The following is a 21,447-nucleotide window of genomic DNA, read 5'->3' on the forward strand; positions in this document are numbered from 1 at the left end:
ATGTAGCTTAAATGTGAGCGCTTGCTTTGCATGCGAGAGGTACGGGGATTGATACCCCACTTCGCATTGGAGCATAATGACCATGAACATATATCAGATCCTCCTTTCATTTTCACGAATATAACCGCTTCTTCAATTGTGTTATCTTGATAAGTTGCATCTCTGATTGCTTCACATGTTGTTGAACCGGAACCGGGATTGGCATTTTAAAGAGCAAACAAGACAAGGGATGTAGCTCAAACGGTAGAGCCCTCGCTTCGCATGCGAGAGGTATGGGGATCGATACCCTGCTTTTCCAACTGTGTTATCTTGACATGTTGCGTCTTTGATTGCTTCACGTGTTGTTAAACCGTAGATTGAAGACCTCGGCATTAAAGAGTAGGCAATACAAGGGTTGTAGTTCAAATGGGAGCTCGCTTCGAAGGTATGGGGACAAATACCCTGCTTCTCCGATTGTGTTATCTTGATACGTTGTGTTTCCGATTGTTCACGTGTTGTTGAATCGTGGATTGAAGGCCTCGGCATTAAAGAGCATGCAAGATGGGCGATGTAGCTCGAACGGTAGAGCCCTCGTTTTGCATGCGAGAGGTACGGGGATGAATACCCACTTTGCATTGGAGCATAATGACCATGGACATTTATCGGATCCTCCTTTCATTTTCATGAATATAACCGCTTCTCCAATTGTGTTATCTTTATATGTTGCGTCTCCCATTGCTTCATGTGTTGTTGAACCGTGGATTGAAGACCGCATTAAAGAGTAGGAAATACAAGGGATGTAGCTGAAATGGGAGCGCTCGCTTCGCTTGCAAGAGGTAGGGGGACCGATACGCCCCTTTTGCAATTGTGTTATGTTGACACGTTGCGTCTCCGATTGCTTCACGTGTTGTGTAATTGTGGATTGAAGACTGAATCAACATTAAAGAGCATCCAAGACAGGGGATGTAGCTCAAATGGTATAGCTTGCTTCGCATGCGAGGGGTACGAGGATCAATACCACACTTCTCTAATTGTATTATCTTGATATGTTACGTCTCCGATTGCTTCACTTTGTCACGCATTTCCACGTGCATGTGTATAAACAGGGCAGAAACATCGGGGTCTCCGACCAAGGAGCCGGTAAGTGAAGAGAGATTATCCGGATTGGTGTTGGGATAATCTTTGCTAGAGCGAGGTTTGGACAAGTATCCGATCCCATGTTACGTCTCCGATTGCTTCACGTTGTCACGCATTTCCGCATGCATGTGTATAAACAGGGCAGAAACATCGGGGTCTCCGACCAAGGAGCCGGTAAGTGAAGAGAGATTATCCGGATCGGTGTCCAGATATCTTTGCTAGAGTGAGGTCTGGACAAGTATCCGATCCGAACCAGTCTCCGGATGCTGGACGGTGAGCACACGGGCTAAGACACGTGTAATGCTCCCAACCTATTGTCGGGTAGCACGCTGTCGTGAAAATCTGTCACTATGTGCGGATTGTGAGGCGGAACCGCCGGGGTCTTGGACCGGAAGGATTCGAAGTTTGCACTAGCTTTAGTGAGAAAGTATTTAAGATAGATTAAAAGAGAGAGAGATTGAGATAAGATAGAATGCTTGACTTTAGATTGAGAGAGATTGAAATGGAGAGAGAGATTAAGATTGAACCCTTGACTTTAGATTTGAGGAACAAGATATATCATCAATTGGATAATGAATTTTCTTCTTATTAAATTCTTGATTAATACCTAACTCCCTTTGATCTTTTTCATCCACTCTTTTATAGATGCCCCCATGCATATGATGCATGTGAGGGTACAAGACATGCATACAATTCATGGAATGCGTGTGATGCATGTTTGCCATTTGGCGCTCATGCATTACATGTGATGCATGATAACCATGTCACTCATTCAAGCTCTAATATGAGAATTTACATGTGAAAGTATAATGGAAGATTTTTTTTTTCTAAAAAAATGACTTGGCTTAGTGGTAAGTTTATTGCCTCCTATCTTGGAGGTGCAAGGTTCAAGCCTTGCTTGCATCCCTTTGTATACAAATTTTTACTAGGTTTTTTTTCCAATCAAGATGATTTTGTTCGTTTCACACCAAAATCGTCGCGATCAACCTATCCGATCGATTCGTCTATCCGATCCATCTGGTCTGGTGATCTGATCCATCTGGTCTGGTGATCCGATCTGGTCCGGTTCCAGTTCCGGTGCCGTCCGCCGGTCCGGTTCTGGTTTCGTCGTCGTTTATCTGTTCCGGTTTCGGTTTCGTCGTCGTCTGTCCGATCCGGTCCTCCAAAACCATTACGAGTAGTTAAGCCACAATTTAGCCCAAGAACATTATGTGCTCCACACATAAACAAAAAGTAATAAGTTCTTGCTCTGCTTATATATTGTGGGATCTTGATATGTCCTATCTATGTGGGATATCTCATAGTTTTGTTTTTCTCTTCTTCTTCTCAAACTTCACATTCACATAACTTGACATTTAGTTGTCCGTTTCAAATGTAGTAAAGTACATTCGGAAGCTCTATCTTTTTGTACCAAGATATTAAACTAATCTAAAATAGTATTTATACTATTATTGTTTCATATCATGTGTGAAGAACCACACTCAATTTTGTATGTTCCTCGCAATTTTCACACCATTGCCGAAAATCTTCATGACAACGTGATGAGCATAGGGCTTGGGACTCGGATAAACGCGCACGAAGATGGAAGCAGGACAGAGATGTAGACTCAACACAGATAGAACAATCAGATACAACGAAAATGAAATATATTAAACAGGGAAAGAGTACAACCGGACTCGACCAGTAACAGAGCTGCGCGCTTTCGAAACACATAGACGCAGAATTATGAGCCTTTGGTCGGGGGCACATGGGCTTCCTACGTGAGTAGAGGCCTCACCTTCCTCCTTGAATCAATACAGAGCGAAGACAGAGGGAATGACAGAGCTCTGGATCTCAAACCGACAACACTTCCTTCTCCAAGACGATGGATCCTTTCTCAGTGTTATCTCTCTCCTTTTATAGTTCAAGGAGAGAGAGATCATTACATCAGGCTGTTAAGGAAACTCCTTTCTCCTCGATTCTCTCCTCGATCTCCTCTCATCAATCTCCTTTATTCCTCTACTCATGGGGTCATAAAAGTACCTATCGAATCACTCCTACCTAGTTTTCATCAACACCTAACTAACACTATACTATTTACACATGTTTGTATATAAAGACAAGTTCGTGTGCATCCATGCACACAACTATTCACGCGTGTCCGGAGAGGTTTCACCTTGTGGCCGAAATTTCCCACGACATCCACCCTCACCAAACTGCACATCCTCCGCCATGTGCCAAGTAGAGAAACAATGGGATTCTAGGATGATCCTTACTCATCCTCTTCCAATTTGTCGTCATTCTGACCCTCATCCGGCCCCTTGTCATCATTGGCCTCCTCGTCTTCCAGCTCCAGATTCGGTTCCGAATCGTGTCACTTCATGAAGGCCTTGACCCGCTTCCCTGTTACTGGCATAGTTAACCTTATCTCGTCGAGCTTAGCTAGTTGGTATGTCGCGTTGTCGTTGGCGCTCGTTACCATGTAAGGCCTGAACCACCGCCCCGCGAACTTCAGGGTCAACCGGTGCTGATTCTCGACGCTGTTGTCGTAGACCAACACCCAATCACCTTCCTCAATTTTCTTTGGCTAGAGTTGGTGCGTTCTGTCGAAGCTGCCCTTGTTCTTCTTCCTCTCCTTTTCCACCCTTGTCGTTGCTCATTCCACGTCCTCCAGCGTTCACTCTAGTTGTTGGATCCGCGCCACCAACAGATCCTCCAAGCTCATCTCGTCTGTCCGATTGATTGCTGTCCACGATGCTATCGTCCACTCCACCGACATTATCGGCATTTGTTCGAACATAAGTTCGGATGGCATTTATCTATTCACCAAATTGTGCGTAGTCTGTTCGGACCATAGTGCATAAGCTAGGAGCCTCGACCAGTTTCCGACTCATCCGTTGCATGCTCGTACTATTGCTTTGAAAATTGGCCGGTGCCCTCGTTCGACCTTCCCATTCACCTCTAGATTGTACGCCATTGTGAGGGAATGCCTGACCCCTAGTCGATTGAATAGCTCTTTGGCTTCTTGTGCGTCCAGCTCCCCTCGGTCGGCCACAATCTTTCCCACACACTCGTACCGCCAAATCACGCCATTGATTAGAAATCGGCATATGGCTGTGGTTTTCTTGTTCGTCAATGCTCAACTCTCCACCTGGTTCGTCAAGTCCTCTTGTGCAAGCACCAGCTACTGCATTTGCCCTACCCCCATTAGCATTGTCACGAAATCGACCATCCATGTGAAGTGAATGGTTGGCGGACAGGTCGGGTGCAACTCATTTTAGTGCCGTATGCCGGATTGAATCTGACAGCTCTCGCATTACGTGACGACGTTGTCGTGAAGAATTTCGTCCAGACGCGGAAACCGGGAAATATTGGCTACATCGGCAGGGTGCAACATGTGCACTCACCCTCATGTAATTGTGTGAATAATAGGAGTCAAGTCGGGACAAAGAATCCCATGTAAATCGGGATTTATCCCACATTGTAACGCATCCCTCTCCTTGTTCTATAAAAGGAAGGGATGGTCCCTTGTAGAGGGGTTGCCCATTTTGTGTTAGAGGGTATACCGTTAGATTTAGGGTTAGTTCTTCTACTTCTTCTTCCTCTTCTTCGCGGTGTGGGTGGACTGTAGAGGGCTATTTCTGCTCGGTCTCCTGTGCAAGACCCCGCTTTGCGTGACGAGCCCGAGAGCTCCCCGGAGGGCGGCTTGGCTGTAGACTGCTGTTGTAACCTACCCTAGCTTGGTCCGGCTCGAAGCTGGGGTTGTATTCTTTCCCTTGTAATACATACTTTTGCGTCTAACTGTGTATATTTGTGTCTCTGTTGGTGTCGGGTGCTTCCCCTTTCCTGCGTTCCTGCACATAAGGGCGTGAGTCGGGTCGGCGCGCGTGTGTGTGCGCGTGTGCGTGAGTCGGTGTCAAGCGCGCGCTCCCACTCTGTCTCCCTCTCTTTCTCTATCTCATTTGGTTGCTTCCGGTGTGCTCCTAGGGTGCCCCGGAAACGGTGAAGCATGACTTCCTGCGCTCCGTCGCTCCCTAGTCCAGGACCCTTGTGGTCCCGCCTTTCTACACGCACGCGTGTAACAATGCGACATATTTGGTGAACCCGACATGAAAGGTGGCAAGGGAGGATGGAGCTGGAATATGATGACCTTGCAGAGATGGTGGCCCAAGTGGTGTTGGAGTCTACACGAGTGGTGATGAGGCGAGAAGTAGCGCAACAATCTATTGAACGAGTGGTCGAAAGAGTCGGCCGTTTCAATGGGTCGAGGTCCCATTTTACTTGGAAGCCTACAACGCGGAAATGGAAGTGCGTGGCGTAGACGAGGCGTTGAGGCTAGAGTTCTTCTGTCGGGTCGTAGCTGTCCGGATGCATGCGGAAGTAAAGGAGCTCCGTGAGGCTCATAGTTCGTGGGAGGCCTTCGAAGAGGTGCTCTTGAAGGCATACAGAGGGCGGCCGAAAGGCCGGGGAAGGCGTGACTTCGACCAATGGATATCGTCGGCAAAGACCCACCGGGGTGGATCAAAGGCATTCCGAGAGTTCGAGCGACGACTTGCTCGGCTTCCGGAGCGGGAACAAGGTTTGGTGGGGGCGGACAAAGTCCTATTGTTCGTCAGGTCGATCAACCGAGCGGAACGGGAGGCCATCGGGATTGAGCTCGAAGACGACGACGGAGCGAATGGGCTTACGGAGGACTGGTTGAAGGTCGGAAGGGTGTGCCAACGGCTAGATAACGAGCGAGCTGAGAAGACTAAGAGGAAGGGGCGCGACGGCGTGCCATCACAGCGGGAAGAGGCCAAACGACAAAGAGAGTCGGCAAGGGTCGGCGTTGGGGCCAGGATTGCGGAGGCGTACGCAGCTCTTGAGGCGATGCTTGAGGAAGAGGAAAGATTGAGGCCGCAAGCCAAGACTGAGGAGACGGACTTGCCCCACGCGATGGCGGAAGATTGGTACGACGGTACCATGGGAGAGGGTTTGGAACAAAACGCCCTCTCGACTTGTGGAGATAGAACGGCTGAGGACGAGGCCGAGATACCGATCGCGGGATCAGAACATTGGAACCAGCGGTGTTGGACGTGTCAGCCTGAAACCCCGATCATAGGAGAAGCAAGCCCAGACGGGGCTTGCACGATCGGCAAGGAGATCGAGGAAGAGAAGGCGGCAAGCGTAATCGAGGCTTGCGCAATCGGAGGCGGGGTAGCCGCGGACAACGACGTCCGGACGGAAGAGGCTAATGACACAAAGGGTGGGGGTGCCGGGTCCTTACCCACACTGGCCCTAGAGGCTCCGACGGTCGGCCCGAGTGCCGGCGTGAGACCTAGAGCGACGGGCGGTTGCGGTGGCAAGGCGGGCAACCGAGACGAGAACCACGAAGAGCCGGTGGCTACGGACAAGGGCGTAAAATGGACGGGCGATTCTTTGTGTCTTCCCACACTTGCTCCCGAGACGATGGCAGTCGGGCCCGAGTGCCCACGTGAGTCCCAAGAGGAGGAAGGCGGCGGCGAGAGAACAAGAATCACCGGCGAGACGATACGGGGAAGGAGCTGATGAAAGCCCATGGACCCGATTCCGGAGAACTCGGCATTCGGGCCCGTATGCCCATGAAAGACCGAGGAGATGGATGGCGGTACTGAGGAGTCCTGGCACGATGCCAACGAAGATGGATGGGAGATGGCCAGCGAAAAGGTCGACGAGGAGACCAAGGAACAACCCGACCGGGAACCGAACCACGCGACGCTCCGATACGGGTGGAGCTTGATCCGGTTGTGGATTGTTCGATCGGGGCCGGATTCGGCATAAAGGTGCCGATACGGGAGACGGTGCGGGACGGGCCGCCCTCTTTTACATGGGGAGAAAGACCGACCGGGCGAAGGTTGGGAATGGAAGGAGGGTAATCAGAGGTTCGGAACGAGTCTGGCAAAGTCGGCATCGGAGAATCAAGCTCAGGCGGGGCTTGATTGATCACAGGGCGGATGCTATCCACCGACACCACTAAAAGGGGCGGTGGCCCGGACGAGTTGCGAAATCGGTTACGCCGCATCCTATCCAGAGACTTCGGCTGTTTGGCCGACAGGGCAACGTAAGACCGAAAGAGATGGAAGATCGAGGCGGGAACGCAGCAAGGAGAGCGACGACGAGTTCGGGAGAAGTACAGGAGAATGAAGGCCGGTACTATGGAGTTCCTTACACCGATCCAGTTGTCAGCCCGAGTGCTAGCGTGAGTCCTATAGGAGAGATCGGTGGCGACAGGAGAACGGGACCCGACAATCCAGAGAATGACGGACGGACCCAGACGAGAACCGGGCGGAGTGGACTTCCAGAAAACCATTCCAGGAGGGAGCAAGAGAGCAGGCCTACGAAGAGGCCAGGAACACGGTACGTCGGTACCACAGGAGAGGGTGTGGAGCGAGCCACCCTCTCGACTTGCGAAAGAAGGAAGACCCAGGATAAGGGTCAAAGATACAACGAGCCTGAGGAGGATCCTTCACACCGGATCCGGAGACTCTGGCGGTCGGCCCGAGAGCCGGCGTGAGACCTAGAGTGACGATCGGTGGCAGCGAGGGGACGAAGGCAAAGACCGCGGATGGGCAGTCCCACGAAGATCCTCACAACGATCCGACAGTCCTATAGGAGAGATCGGTGGCGGCAGGTGAACGTGATCGGACGACAGAAGCAGAGAAAGAAGGTATGAGGCCGGCAAGGCGGCTACGAACCATCTCAAGCCCTTCGGCAAGGTCAGTGGGCGTAAGGAAGTCTGGTCCTACGGGATCCCCACACTGAACCAGAGACTCCGGCAATTCGACCAACGTGGCAACATGAGACCGAGAGAGAAGGTTGGTGGCGGCGGGAAACGGGACCTGGCTACGCGGAAGACACGAGGAGAGTCGCGAAGGACTCCGACAAAAGGCACCCGAATTTCGGCAAGCGGAGAAACGAAGTCCGGTCCTATGGGACCCTCACACCGGTCCGGAGACTCTGGCAGCCGGCTAACAGGAGTCGGCGTGAGACCTAGGGAGAAGGAAGGTGGCGGCAGGGAATGGGACCCGACGACATGAGATAACGGATCGGAAGTCGGTAAGACGGGGGCAGACGGAGTGCGAAACCCTTACTAGCTGGTTATGGTTTTGGGAGGAGCCAGTAGGGGCAAACACAGGGAGGTGTGTCGGGCCGGAAAGGCACACCTGGGGAGGAACAAGAGTCTCGCAAGTGGCCATCACGGGCAGGGTCGAAGCCTGACTACGGGACGGTGTTCAGCACGGGCGGTGCCGAACAAAGGAAGCGGAAGACGGCACAAGGGAGGTGACGGGAACGAGGTGACGGGTGCCTAGTGGACTGCACAGGGTCGGAGTCAGGGGATGTCAAGAGTGGCCGGAGGAGGATCCTCCACACTCGCTTCGTAGATCTCGGTAGCTCCGTTGAAGTATCGAAGACTGACATGGCAAGCCCGGGGTGACAAGCTAGTGGGGGTGAGGGGACGACGGAAAGTGGAAGATTGAGGACCTGTTGCAGCAGTGCAGAACGGGAAGGGCCAAACGGGCTACCACGGGTGTTCCTCGGAGGCGGAGGACACTGATATGCGGATGAGTGGCGATGCACGATCTGGCCGGGAAAGGGGCCGACAAGGCGTGCAATAAATCGGAGTACGGCACAAGCGGTGCCAAAAAACCGACGAGGGGATGCGGCACACAGAGGTGCCAGAGCGTAAAGGCGAGCGCGAAGATGGGTTGCGCAGTTCGGAGGTAGCGCGTAGAAGGCTAGAGAAGGATCCTCCACACCGTTCTGGAGACCATGGCGGTTCGAGCCGACGCGGCAACGTAAGACCATGGAGAAGGAAGGTGGCGGCGAGAGGACGAAGGAAACGCGAAACAACATGGGACGACAATCAGGACAACACAAATGATCGATGGAAGCCAAGTGGGCCACTACGGGCGTTCCTCAAGTGGAGGACATCGGGCATACGACAGAGAACGGAGCGTGCATATGACCGAACAAGGGCCAACGGAAGTACGCGTACTACGGAGATCGCGGAGAAGGACCCATCGACGGGTCGAACGAGCCTACAGAGAGGTAAGCGCGAAGGGAGAACCTAAGCCAACGGTTCAAACCGGCAGCGAGCCGAGATGCGGATTACGGAAGACCGGTTTCTCACCAACCGAAATCTCTCACCCTTCACCGGATTTGGCACGTACCAATGGACATGCGGTTAGGTGGGGGCGGATGTCGTGAAGAGTTTCGTCCAAAGGCGGAAACCAGGAAATATTGGCTACATCGGCGGGGTGCACCATGTGCACTCACCCTCATGTAATTGTGTGAATAATAGGAGTCAAGTCGGGACGAAGAATCCCATGTCAATTGGGATTTATCCCACATTGTAACGCATCCCTCTCCTTGTTCTATAAAAGGAAGGGATGGTCCCTTGTACAGGGGTTGCCCATTTTGTGTTAGAGGGTATACCGTTAGATTTAGGGTTAGTTCTTCTACTTCTTCTTCCTCTTCTTTGCGGTGTGGGTGGACTGTGGAGGGCTGTTTTTGCTCGGTCTCCTGTGCAAGACCCCACTCTGCGAGACGAGCCCGAGAGCTCCCCGGACGGCGGCTTGGCTGCAGACTGCTGTTGTAACCTACCCTAGCTTGGTCCGTCTCGAAGCTGGGGTTGTATTCTTTCCCTTGTAATACATACTTTTGCGTCTGTCTGTGTATATTTGTGTCTTTGTTGGTGTCGGGTGCTTCCCCTTTCCTACGTTCCTGCACATAAGGGCGTGAGTCAGGTCGGCGTGTGTGTGTGTGTGTGCGCGTGCGTGAGTCGGTGTCAAATGCGCGCTCCCTCTCTGTCTCCCTCTCTTTCTCTCTCTCGTTCGGTTGCTTCCGGTGTGCTCCTGGGGTGCCCCGGAAACGGTGAAGCACGACTTCCTGCGCTCCGTCACTCCTTAGTCCAGGACCCCTGTGGTCCGACCTTTCTACACGCACGCGCGTAACAATGCGACATGTGGTGCACGTTGTTAGGAATATGTCCCTCCTATGGGAGGAGATGACTGGTCGGGCCGAGATTCAACAGTCAAAGGCAAAGGGGGGTCGACATGGAGAGTCGAATGTATACAAAGTGATCCATGTCGAAGATACGACTGACTAGCTGGGCCGGCCAGATGGTTGAAGATAAGACCGACCAGTCGGGCCAACTGGACAACCAACAAAGGAGTCGGCTAGTCGACCAGTCGGTTGATTAACTATTATCGCTATAATAGTAATGACAGTAGCAGTGGTTACATTTGTAAATAGCCCATACATTGTGCGTAGAATAGAATAAATGTGAGCCTCTATTGTATAGCGATAGAGAAGAGAATGCGTGAGAGAGAGAGAGCAGTAGTAAAGTTCAGAGAACTTGCTAAGAACCCTAAGCGGGCTATCCTCTGTGTGCATCAGAGAGGACTGTAACCATTTTCTTTATTCTCTTGTATCTATGTGAATCTTTGCTTCTCTCGTGTTTTTCCCGTTTAGCGTTTTTACACTAAACTTTGTGTATCGTGTATTTTCTATTTTCTTTCATTCCAGCAATATTGTCCATCGCACAGTCGGTCTTTCTCATGCGGTAGAAGTGAATGAATCTCAACACACCTGACACACATCACGATACATTCCCAACCACTAGTACTTCTCCTTTAGCTTCTCAAATGTTTCCCACATGCCCCGGTGTCTGGATCAGGGGCTTTCATGGAATTTTGATACTAGCATCGACTGGTCCATCTTTTTCGTCACCACCTAGAGTGTTTTGCTGGTCCGTTTCTTCGGATGCCGTCAAACTTTCATGCCTCGTAGGAAGAACCGACATACCTTCTTCCAGATCTGGCTCTCTTCTTCCTTAGTCCACGATGGGTCCGGTGCCATTGTGGTTAGGAACCTTACAGTTACAAACCACTCCTTGTTGTGGTCGTTCTCGTTGAACTCGCTAAGGGACGGAGTGCCTCATCTGTTCGTCGACATTGAAGCCGACTCGAAGAAGTCCATGTAGACTTTTTCGTCCTCCGATACCATGTCGTCCTCATTGTTGAACCATGCTCTCGATAACATGTCGGCCATGGCGTTGTCTTTTCCGGAGATGTGCCATATCTCCGGATTCAAGGACTTTATGTATGTGATCCACCTAAGCATTGTTAGGTCTGGAGTCACACACCCAGAAACCATACCGAGAATCGTCAAGCAATCCGTCTCGATTATCGCTTCTACCTCGATCAAATAATCCTTATCAACCTTAACTGCCGAAACGATACCCCAAAGGTCGCGCTTAACCTAGGCGTGTCCTCATTACCGCTTGCTTAGCACCTTTGCACTGAACTGGATGGGGAACCGTGTGCCGGCCTCACCCTCATGATTGATTACGCATCCAATTCTGATCCGACTCGTGTCGACCATCACGTAAACCAGAGTGTCCACCTTGTATACTGCTTTCCGGAGAGCCAGTGCCGCCATCAACATCTCCTTCAGTCTCTGAACCGCCTCTGTGTGCTCTCTTGTCCATTCAAACTTCCTCCCTTTCTTCAATAAGCCGTAGAGTGGCTCGGCGATGCACACATAATGTGGGATCCATATGTGGTAGAAGGCGCACGCTCTTAGGAATCGTCAAACTTCTGTGACTTACTTGCACTCTTCCTTCATTGCTGAGATGACCTCTACCTTCGCCGGAGACAGTTTCCGGCCGTATGCACTGTAGTGGTGGTCGACCACCAAGACCTCCGATTGTCCGAACGTTGACTTCTCCCTGAAGAAGGTGAGCCGAGTTCCTTCGAGCCTCTCCAATACCTTCTCACAATCGGCAATACCTTCTTCATGTCCTTCGGACATCCTTTGATCTGGATGTCATCCAAAAACGACATGGAGATGTCCGGGATGCAGTCCCTCAGGAATCAACACCTTGTTCATCGCATTCACCATGTGCGCCACCGAGTTGGTACCTCCCTGAGGTAGGGTAAACTTTCGAACTAAGCTGAGAGGGGTCTACATCGTCGTAATATCCCTACTCTCCATGGCTAGCTGGAACTGGTCATACCCAAAGTATAAGTCATCGACTGAGTATATTGGCCTTTTGACGAAGGCCTCTGCAAATGCATCGATTGTCGGCCCAACCCCTACATTTCGAATCGTCAGTTTATTGACGGGTTGCAAGTCTTGGATGAAGCGTAGCATGCCATTCATTTTCTATATGGACTTCCTCCTTTAGTAGCTCCATCAATTTCAGGATGTGAGCTCTCGGAACCCGAATCGGTTTGAGATTCCATGGTATAGTTTACCGAATCAGTTTACTGTGAAGATCACCATGGGTTCCACGATTGTCGGGTCGACACACCCGATCTCCTCTGGCGAGAATGCAAAGGTCTTCCCATGCCTCTCGAGCCTTCTCCGAAACCGGTCCTCCTTCGGCATTACGAAGCCACCGCCACCGATCTTCAACTTCCGTAGCGTCTTGTTGGTGAAATTGTGCCCTATGCCAGCCGGATCTCGCAAGCTCGGGTCATTCGCGACCCCCTTCATTTGCTCCCAGCTGTCCTCTGGTGAGGGAGTTGCAACTAGCCTCACCTTCCCATGCACAGTCTTATACTTCGTGTCGACTCGGGCAATCCAGCCCGGACCGACCATTCTTTCGAAGTCCACGATGAATTCGTACATTTCGATGGAATCAACCAGAATCATCCGGTCTTCGTTTAGGCCTGCGTCAATCACCCTCTCGATCTCTCCGAGGGTGTCATTGAACGAGACTGACTACACGACACCCTAAAGCTCTTCTATCGCGCGGGTCCTTCTGTGGATAAATCGTTGCGGAATATAAATCACAATGAAGGAACTATGCGCTGAAATACGAATCACAGAAAATGCCAGAAAAACAAGACACACAGTGCACAAAGATTTACGTGGAAACCCTAAAACGGGGAAAAACCATGAGTGAATAGATTCTTTAGTATAGTATAGTGGATATACAATACAGAGAGGAATACAATACTCTGACGAGTGTATCTGCCGCACATGGCTCTTCGCGTCTGCTGTTACACACACAACTATGGCGGGCCTCTCCTTCTCTCTCACACACACTCTGTCCAACTAACTCACACAATTTCTTACTGTTCTAACTAAATTCATCACATAACATGTTTGCCCTAGTTGCATATATACTTACGCAACTTTCTGGTTATTTACATACGTAGCCCTCATGGGGTGTACTCTTAGACTATTTACAATTATAGTCTCCCAAGTTGGTTATATACACGATTCCGGTTTCGGCCTCGGCCGAGTCCCTCATCAACTCAGCTGCTCTCTCTCCCCATTCGAGAGACCTGTTTCCCAACATCATCATCATCATCATTATTATTACTATAATAATAATAGTTGAATCTTCAAAATAGTCGACTCACTATTTTCGACTCTTCGACTGTCGGCTTTCCGAACAATCGGATCTTCCCTGTCATTGACCGTCGGCTTTCCGATTAGTCGGTTCTTCCTCCCACTAGAGGGACATATTCCCAACACCTCCTTGTAGAAGTCCATCGACATCAAATTTACCTCTGATCTGTGGTCGATCAATGCCACCACAGGCTTCAACACATCACCGATTTGGACCGGTGTCTCTGTCGTAGCCCTTGCCCAATGTTCTTCCTTGGTCACCACCTCGTTGATATGGGCCGCTTTTACCTCGACCGGCTTCTCTGGCTCCGGCTCCGACGAAAGTCGCATTCTTTTCACGAGGTCGACAATAGAATCATGGAACTCCTTCCTAGCTATCCCAAGCACCTTCCTCAGGGTGAGTTCCACCTGGTTGTCGAGGATTTGTTCCTCTAAGAGCTTCCGCAGGTCCGTCGCTCCCTCTATCTCCAAGATCAACCAGAATCATGGAATCTTAGCCTTCTCCTGTGAGCCAGCTTGGCCCGCCACTTTTCCTTGAACCTCTCCAAGTCTCATACCGGTTGGAGGGACCAACCCCTCCGGCCTTTCCGGCCCGTTTGTCTTTGTTAAGTAATTAGGTAATTAACTAGGGTTAATTAGAGACTAATTATATGGTTACGTTGTCGCGTTGTTACGCGCGTGCGTGTAGAAGGGGCGGGACCACGGGGGTCTTGGACTAGGGAGTAGAGGAGAAAGGTTAAGACAACGAATGGAAGGTTAGCTCATAGCTCAAGAGGAGAAGAGAACGAATATGACATTATGATAGAAGAAGAAGAAGAAGATGAAGATGAAGAAGATGGAGTCAAGATACTCAACGAAAAGTTCTATTAAGAAAACATAAATGCTTTACAATGGTGGCCACCATGGCCGCACCAAACGACTATAAGAAAACCCTAAAGGAAAACCCAAGAAGAAAACCTTAACCAAAACCCTAAAACCGAATAGGAAACTCTCGACCTAAGTGGTAACGCTCTCTCCCTCAAAATAGGCAACCCCTCATAAGTGACCCCTCCCTTCCTTTTATAGCCCAAGGAGGGAGGGACCTTACAATGTGGGAAAAAATTTCCCCTCTCTTTCTATACACCATATCCTAGTTTACATGTGCACATGTAGCACACCACCGACTTGGCCTTCCCACCCCGGTTTCCGCCTACAGACGAAAATCTTCACGACATCCACCCCCACCAAACCGCACATCCACCGGTATGTGCCAAGAAAGGAAAAGGGTGAGAGATTTCGGCGACGGTGATCAACCGGGTCTTTCGCCTTACCGGCACCCAACTGTCTTGCCGGTTCCTTGCCGGCGCCAATCCGTCTTGTTGGCACCTTACCGGCCCCAACCCGTCAGCTCCATCCGATCCACCACGTCCACCGTGTGTCCCTGAACCGACGGCTCCATCCGAACCGCCATATCCACCACACGCGCCTTCCTCCCCGGTTGGTCCTCCCGAATGCCATTGCCGATCCGGTCACTCTTTCTTTGTCCGCCACGTAGGTCCTTCGATTAGGCCCTTGGTCACCCCGTTTGCTCGCCAGATTCTGCCCCTCGCATACTGCTTGTGTTCTATCGCTGGCTCGATCCTCCCTTCGTCTCGAACACCTCGTGCCGATTCCCTCCGTTTCACGCTCACCTTCCGTAGGCTCTTTCCGTGGGCCCTTGTTGTCTCCTGAACATGCACCCGTTCTTCGGTCCCTCGATGACCTCATTACACGCTCCTCGCTTCTCCATTGTGCGCCGTGCTCTCTCGCCGTAGAGCGTACTGTCATCTCAACCACCATGTCAGTGTCCTTCGCGACTCCCGTTACCGCTTCTTCCTGTCTCTCGTCCTCTTGGCCCGCTTGGCCTCGCATGCCTTCCGGGACGCCGTGCTTCCGTAGGCCGTTGCTCTCTACACACCTCCTCCGGTTCTCAAGACATAGCCTTCCATGCTCGCCGATCATCCTCGTGCTTTTCGTTCGGCCCTTACGTGGCCAGATCACACGTCTCGCACTCCGCTCCGCTCTGCGTACCCTTTCGAAAAGGTAAGTTGCTTCCCCGACATCCGTGTCGGTGCTCTTGTCTTCGGTGTCCTCCGCAACCTCCGATGTTGCCGCTTCGCCCCGAGGTACACCCTCTTGGTCCGCCTTGCATGTCCTCCGGATGCGCTCCGGATCTCTCCGGTCGCACTCCGGTTTCCGCCCTTTGCGTGCCGCTCCTTTGGTTTTATCGTCTCCGCATGTCGAACACCTCGGTGTGTCGACTCTTCCCGCTCCGCGCTTGCCTTCCGTAGGCTCTTCCCATGTGTCGATGTTGTCCCCCGAATATGCGCCAATTCTTTGGCCCTTAGGCGGCCCCATTCCGCATTCCTTGCCTCTCCTTTGCCCGTCGTGCTCTCTCGTCGTAGAGCGTACCATCATCCCGACGTCCGTGTCGGTGTCCCTCGAGGCTCTCGTTACCACCTCGCCTCGACTTGCGCCTTCTTGGCCCGCCTGGCCCACTCGGTCGCACACATCCTTTGGGATGCCCCGTTTTCTCTTCACGGTACGTGACCCTCCGTTCTCCACGCATCCCCTCCATTTTCCCAGACATAGTCCTTCGTTCATGCTGATCACGCTCGTCTCGATCCGTCGATCTTGGCGTCTCGTCGCACCGTCCGTCATCCCACGCTTGCCTCTCGAAGGCTTCCTCCGACCGTCATCGTCAGTCACTTGTTGCGGCTCCTCTGAATGCACGCTTGCTTCTTGGCCCTTCGCCGGCCGTAGTGCATGCTCCATTTTACGCCGTAGTGCATACTTCGTATTACGCGCCTCATCCACTGTAGACCCAACCTCCGCGTCGGTCTCTTCGTCCTTTGTTGCCGTAGCCCCTTCCGACTCCGGCTTGCCATCTGGGCCGTGCTCGTCCGTCTTCACGCACCGGGTACCCATTCCGGTAGCCTCGTCCGTTCCGGTCTCCGACTCCTCGCCATCACCCGCTGTCTCTTCGGTCTTATGTTGATCCACAACCGCCGAAGTCTCAAGAATAGGTGTGGAGGGTTTCCCTTGCTCTCGGTCTTCCGCCAACCCGTAATCACCATGCCCGGTTAGCCTCCTTCTCACGCTCACCGGCTCCCACCGCGTGTTGTGGCTCATACGCCTCGGCCTCCAATCATGCCGACTTAGCCTTCGCCTGGATCGGTCTCGGCCGATCGAGTTCCGGTTTGGTCGACCTCCTTCCGTAACCGTAATCGGCTGGTACATGTTTGTCCGCACCAAGACGGCCGTGGATGCCGCTTCCGCCCAATAGAAGTTCGGCATGTGCTTCTCACGCATCATGATGCGTGCTACCTCGAGTATTTGCCGATTCTTTCTCTCGGCTACTCCGTTTTGTTGGGGAGTGTGTCAGCATGATAATTCTCTACGAATGCCTTCAGCTTGGAGGTAGGAGGTGAACTCGTCGGAGAAGTACTCCTTTCCTCCGTCCGATCGTAGGCATCGAATGTGCCGACCGGTTTCTTTCTCCACTTGGCTTTTGAGCCTTTGAAAGTGGGAGAGCACTTCACTCTTCTTCTTCATCGGGTATATCCACGCGTAGCGCGAGTGGTCGTCAATGAAGGTGACGTAGTAGCGGCATCCGCCGAGCGTCGGCGTTTGAGCCGGTCCCCATACGTCCGAGTGGATTATGTCAAGGAGGCCTTTGCTTGCGGAGCTCTCGTTCAGGTATGGGAGTCGATGTTGTTTGCTGAGTTGGCATGCTTCGCACACTCGGTCGACTCGTTTCGATTCGAAAGCCAGAAGTCCGATTACGACTCCCTTTGATTGCATTCCGCGAAGCCGTTGGAGGTTTACGTGGCCGATTCGCTTGTGCCACAACTCGATGTTTGTCTCGGTCTTGAGACCTTTGGCATACATGGCCGATTTTACCTCGTTCGAGTCGAGGATGAACAAGCGACCGTCTCTCCGTCCCTTGGCTATGAGTCGACCGTCTTTCTCGATGAAGCAACCTTCATTGTTGAAGCGGACTTGCATGCCTTGCTCCACGATTTGGCCGACCGAGACCAAATTCTTTGTTATTGTGGGCACGTGCAAGACATTCTTGATGCATGTTTGCTCGCCTTCTTTCCCAAATGGGACATCACCGATGTGCCGAGTGGGATGCGGAGTGTCGTCTCCGGTCTCTATGTAGCTGGGTCGATCTGGTGTTTGCAAGTCGCGAAACCACTCTTGGTGCGACGTCATGTGGTGCGAGGCGCTAGAGTCTACGAACCACGTGTGTTTGGAGTTGGAGGTGCTTGCAGAGTTTGCGAGATCGGAGGCCATCATAGAGTTCGCTCTATGCCTCATCACGAAGAGTCCGCCGTAGTCCGCGTATTCCGCATTCGCGGCGTAATTTGTGAGTTGTTGGCTTGTTGAGGCCGACTCGCTTCGTCTTTTTCGGCACTCCTCTTCGCGATGGACAATTTTGCCGCAATAGTTGCACGTAGGTGGCTTCGTTTGCCGACCTTGTTTGGCACGGAAGCTCCCCCTTCTTGTGAAGGTTCCTCGATGGATTCCGTTTCCTTGCCGAAATTGTGAATTCCCTTCGAGGGATAGGTTGAATTGACCTCTTCCGCTTCGACCTCGTCTATGGGCACCATCTGTATCGGAGAAGAGCATTTGTCCTTCCAATGTGTTGGTCTTTGACTGAATGCGGTTTTCTTTGACCAATAGCATTGATTGGAGGTTGAAGAACAAGGGAGGGGTATCTCTCGCCAAGATTGCCGTTCTCAACGGGTTGAATCGTTGTGCGAGGCCGCCCAAGCATACTTGCACCATCTCGTCCTCGTCGATATTGACGTTGATGGAGCCAAGAGAGTTGCAAATGCTCTTGATCTTGGCGGTGGAGTCCGTCACGGACATTTCTTTTTGTCGTATGTTGTTCAACTCTTGCTGGAGTTGAAGCTTGCGCGCGGATGTGTCCGCGGTGAAAATCTTCTTGAGATTTTCCCACGCCTCTTTGGGCGTCTTGGCGTCACGAATGTGGCTAAGCATGTGTTCGTTTACACATGTTGCCAAGAAATACATTACCCGACTTGCACCTTGCTCCCATGTTGGGTAGTTGGCGTGTGTGGTTTCGGGTTTGTTTACTTGTGCGCCGTTGATGTAGCTCCAATACCCTTGGCCGACAAGGTATTGATTCATCTTGTACTCCCAAGATGAATAGTTGCTTCGGTCTAGCTTTTCACTAGGGAGTGAGCTTCCCATTTGTTTGTTCATGTTGATTGTTGTGTCTTCCGTTTTGTTTTTCTTCTCTTGGTCGCGTACACGTCCTTCGTAGCGGCACTACGGTAGCGGATAACGAATAGCCGGGATTTGTCGTCGGCGTCTCGAACACACAATCACGAATAAGCGGTGGGCTTAGTGGATTTCCTAAACCACGCGCTCTGATACCATGTTAAGTAATTAGGTAATTAACTAGGGTTAATTAGAGACTAATTATATGGTTATGTTAAGCAGCGGAAGATTAGTATGATATGCGCGTGAGAGTGTGTGAGAGGAAGAGAGAGAGAGAGAGGAAGTTACACTTGAACATGAAGATAAATGGGGGATGATTGACTATATTGAAAAGTGTCATCAACATTCAAAAATACCCACAATGAGGTATATATACAACCCATGTGCAAAGGTGCACATGTGTGGGTAGAACATAGGTACTTATGTGTAAGTCCTACATTAAATGTACTAAGGAGTGGAGGATCTAGAATATCCCACTTAAGTACACGGTCCTATTTAAAGGCTTAAGGTCAACACATTAACTAGATTCGATCTAGGTAACTACTAAGTTACATGTGTTGACTAACTAGATTAAACTAGTTGAGCTTGATATCTCAACAGTCTTCAACTAGAACTTCGTAGTTCTAGCATAGAACTTCTACAAAGCCGACTTTCTCTTCAACCGGATTGTTCCACCTTGTGCCTTCTTGGACCCGCCTCTCTGAACGGTCCGCCTCTTCCTTCCTTAGTCACACTCCGGATAAGCCATCTAGTACGAGTAGCTAGAATATGGCACCGCTTACAGAACCGATGCCCTTCTCTGCGCCTACCCGAATCCCTGCCGACACCCAATAGTGAATGGCCTTAGCGTTTCGGGCTACGGCCTCCTCCATTATCCTCTTCATGACGCCTCGTCCGGTGTTCAGCTCCTCCAAAGCTGCGCCCCGATTGATCCTTCGACCACGTTGGTCGGAACCAGGCCCAACTCGAGCCATCTTCTCATTTCTTCTGACCGAGTCAGGATCTCTTTAGGTCCCCTCCCGGTAGTCGGGTCGGGTTACATCATTCCAAGTCGTTCCAATCGCGCCGTTTGTCGAAATGGCTGTAGACTCTTTTAACCATTGCATAGTCAGTCGTGAGCCCTTCATCCGTCTCCAAGAGGAGACCCACCTTCTCGCAGTCGTGCAAGTCGATAAGCTTGACCAACAACAGGACATTGCTCGTATTGAGCACAGTCTGGTCTAGTGTCGAGTGTCGAGCGAATCGCTTCTCAAATTCCTGAAGAAGCTCACCAACATATTAAGGCCCTTGTCGGGGCTCTCAACTTAATCCATAAAATCTTTCCTCGACAACCGGAGCGAGTCATCGAAGAGGTACCTCTCAATGAGTCGTCCCTAGAAATCCGCCTAGTTACAACAGTGTGCTTGCACTTTGAGCACCTTGGTGTGGATGCTCGACGTAACTATCCAAGGGAATCTGGCCAGTCGTCTATTCTCCGGAATATCCCTCATCATTTCAGCCCTATAGGCCTCTAGGTAGCTCGTCGCATCTTTGCCATTGAAGCGGCCTCTCGCACTAACTATCGAGTCAATGGTTCTGTCGAGGGTGCTCATGCCCTCTCAAGCGTTCACCAGGCGATCGACGGCCACCGACATCACCTTTGCTAATTCACTCCCACACATCTTCAGACTCCTTTCCCGTCCCTTTTCACGTCGGGTTCACCAAATATATCATGGATTTCCGTGTGGATGTGTAGAAACGGGACGGGACCACCGGGGTCTTGAACCAAGGAGCCGGTAAGTGAAGAGAGATTATCCACATTAGTGTCGAGATATCTTCGTCGGAGTGCGTTCCGGACAAGTATCCAATACGGACCAGACTCCGGATGCCAGACGGTGAGCACACAGGCTCGGGACTTGGATAAACGCACAAGTAGATGGAAGCAAGATAGAGATGCAGGCTCGACACAGAGGAACAATCAGATACAATGAAAACAAAGTTAATTAAACAGAGAAAGAATACAACTGGACTCGGACGGTAACAGAGTTGCGCGCTCTCGAAACACACACACGTAGAACGATCAACCTTTAGTCGGGAGCACACGGGCTTCCTACCCAAGTAGAGGCCTCACCTCCCTCCCCGAATCATTACAGAGCGAAGACAAAGGGAAAGATAGAGTTCCGGATCGCAAACTGACATCACTTCCTTCTCCAAAACGATGGATCCTTTCTCGGTGTTCTCTCTCTCCTTTTATAGTTAAAGGATAGAGAGATTATTAGATCAGGTTGTTAAGACAGTTGCTTTCTCTCCGATTCTCTCCTCAATCTCCTCTCATCAATCTCCATTATTCCTCTACCCGTGTGGTCATAAAAGTACCTATCGAATCACTCCTACCTAGTTTTAATCAAGACTTAACTATTTACACATGTTTACACATAAAGACAAGTTCGTGTGCATACATGCAAATAGCCGTTCACGTGCGTCCGGCGAGGTTTCACTTTGTAGCCAGAATTTCCCACCACAACGTGTTGTTGAACCGTGGATTGAGAACTTCATCATTAAAGAGCATGCAAGACAGGGAATTGACGAGAATCAACGCTTCGATTCACCTTCTTCACTCGGCCACAACCGAGTAATCGCGGATCAATGCAGCAGAAAATAGGAACCACACGAAACAAACAAAAACGCGAGTACACAGGGATTAACGTGGAAAACCCA

This window comes from Azolla caroliniana, unplaced genomic scaffold (assembly GCF_043228905.1).
Source record: "Azolla caroliniana isolate FFs.n. ecotype wild unplaced genomic scaffold, voAzoCaro1.0.p SCAF_10, whole genome shotgun sequence".
NCBI lineage: Eukaryota > Viridiplantae > Streptophyta > Polypodiopsida > Salviniales > Salviniaceae > Azolla > Azolla caroliniana.